Raw genomic sequence first — 2,499 nt, forward strand, 5'->3', positions numbered from 1 at the left:
CTTTCAGAGAGGCCCACATCCACCAGTATTCTCAAACTGGCTCAGTGATAGAAGCATATACTGCTAAGTTTTCTGAACTTTCATTTGGGATTTATGATTCCTTTGTCTCCACGAAGGATTGCTACCTCTAGGTAACACTACGAATATATTCTGTGCCCTATAATCAAACATGTGGCCCTGATTAGACAACAGAGGTTTGGGAGAAGACGCTCTTCCTGAAGACCTCACTGGTATTTAGTATAAAGACAGGCCTCACAGTTGCTCAGTTTAGGAACGTGCAGGGGATCCCTTTCTAGAACTCAAGCATCACGCTAGAAATACCAAAGACTATTAATACTGCAAACATTTTTGTACTCATGACTTGGCCCGAGCGTGGGGAGGGACTGGGAACATTTGCAGTGATGATGCCATGAAGGTTGGCAGTCTGAGACCTGGCAGTGATGTTTTCATCTTGGAGCTGCAGGCTGGTCCAGATAACACATTTGTATTTTTGTTCTCTGGAGCTCTAGTTTCTTCTAGTAAAAAAGAAAAAAAAAAAAAAAAAAAGAATTTGATTAACATGTAATAGATATACTGCAAAATTCATCTTTGAAAAAATACAGAATTTGGTGGTTTTAGTTTGTCATGGAACTGTAGAATTTTTTTTTTCTGTTGTTCAATTTTCAAACTTATTTTGGGGACTCTTTTGTCTTATTTTTTTCTTATACAGTAGAATTAGCTTACATTTTGCTTATCTTAAAAATATGCATGGATACCCTGAAACTGGCTCTGAGTAAAATCTCCTGAAACTTTGTATCTAAGAAGGTCTTACAAGCAGGTTCTCAATTCAATTTAGTGCCAGATCATGTCTTTATGATTCAGTGTTTAGAGAAAGCATGTTAGCCTGGCTTTGTTCCTCTGTAGTGTTTGTGTGTGTGTGTGTGTGTGTGTGTGTGTGTGTGTGTGTGTGTCATGTATTTGTATGGATTCATGTGTGTGCCTGTGTGTAGGAAGATGTGGAGCTGAGGTCAGCTATGTTTTTCAATCACTCTTCATCTGATTTTTTGACACAGGGCCTCTCCTTGCACCCAGAGCTCATGAATTTGGCTGGCTGACTGGCCAAGAAGCTCTAGGCATATGCCTAACTCCACCTACCCTCAGCCCTGGCTTTATAGATGCATACTGCCCCTCCCCCGGGCATTTACCTATTGAGCTATCCATCTCCTCAGCTCTTAACCGGGCTTTTAGAATGTAGAAGATGTTCTCTAGAGAAATATATCAGATTGAACACACTGAATGTGCCATGCTTGTCGCTTCAAGGGCAGTGAATATTTATAATTTCACAAATTATAAATATATAAAACTTGCATGAAATTCTCATGGATGACATTCCAGTTTCTCACTGGAATCAGAAAATTTGGAAGATGTTATAATATAGGCTCATTTACATAAAGCACCCCATTCTTTCACGAAACACTCAGATAAAATACTGAATTTCTTTGTGATTATATAACAACAACCATAGTATTCTCACTCCCCACCTGTATTCATTTACTCCGCCCCACATATTTATTAAGCACTACTACCTGCCAAGCCTGTGGACGGGAAAAGGCACAGCCTCAGTCTTCAGGGACATGTTTTTGCTTCGCTCTCCTTTAGCCTTCTTTAGTAATTCATTACTTAGAGCTTGGTGTTGTATTAACTTTCCGCTTTTGAGCAAACACTTGGATCAATTAACCCTCAGTCCCTGCTGCTTGATAGGTTAACTAAGTCCTTCACTGTTTCACAAACTCCATTTAAAGACACGAGTGTTTTCTTCTTTTTTTCCCCCAACTCACTAATTGTACACGATTTCCTGTCAATACATCAGCATTGTTGTGTTTCCATGTTGTTAGGGAACATAATTTGGTGTTTTCTTCTAAGTGCAATAACTACCTGCTTCATTTTTTGTTTAATGCAAGTGAGTCTTGACTTTACATTTTTTTTTGTTGTTTAGATTTATTCATTTCATTGTGTTTGTGTTTTGACTGCAAGTATGTTTGTGTACCACATTCATACTTGCTGTTGCCTTTGGAGGTCAGATGAAGGACTAGGATCCCCAGAAACCAGAGTTACAGATGTCCTTAAACCACCATGTGGGTGCTGAGAACCAAACTCAGGTCCTCTGCAAGAGTAACAAGTGCTCTTAACCACTGAGCTACCTCTCAAGCCCCCAGTTTTGATTCTTAAATATTACAAGCTGATGACAGCCCTGAATTGACACTCATGCCTACAGAATCCTGAAAAATTCAAACCTAATCTTTAAGATTTGTGGTAGTTTTAATGGGAATGGCTTCGTGGGCTCATATAGAAATGGTTGGGCCATCACTGGTAGAACTGTTTGGGAAGGATTAGAAGGTGTGGCCTCGTTGGAGGAGGTGTGCCATTGGAGGTGGGTACTGAGGTTTCAAAAACCCTCAGCCATTCCCAGTTGTCCCTCTCTCTCTGCCTTGTGGTTGTGTCTAAACATGTGTAGCTTTC

General features: G+C 40.0%; 1 long non-coding RNA gene across 1 annotated transcript; it reads right to left on the reverse strand.

Annotated features, from left to right (window-relative positions):
- Positions 1-328: 328 nt before the first annotated feature.
- LOC129691621 (uncharacterized) lies at positions 329-1,633 on the reverse strand. Its single transcript, XR_008722514.1, has 2 exons — positions 1,566-1,633; positions 329-515 (listed from the first exon to the last, which is right to left on the reverse strand). It is a non-coding gene; the product is annotated as an uncharacterized LOC129691621 (long non-coding RNA).
- Between the last annotated feature and the right edge of the window lie 866 nt (positions 1,634-2,499).

The sequence above is a fragment of the Psammomys obesus genome, unplaced genomic scaffold, assembly GCF_907164565.1.
Source record: "Psammomys obesus unplaced genomic scaffold, mPsaObe1.curated_primary_1811, whole genome shotgun sequence".
NCBI classification, from domain to species: Eukaryota; Metazoa; Chordata; class Mammalia; order Rodentia; family Muridae; genus Psammomys; species Psammomys obesus.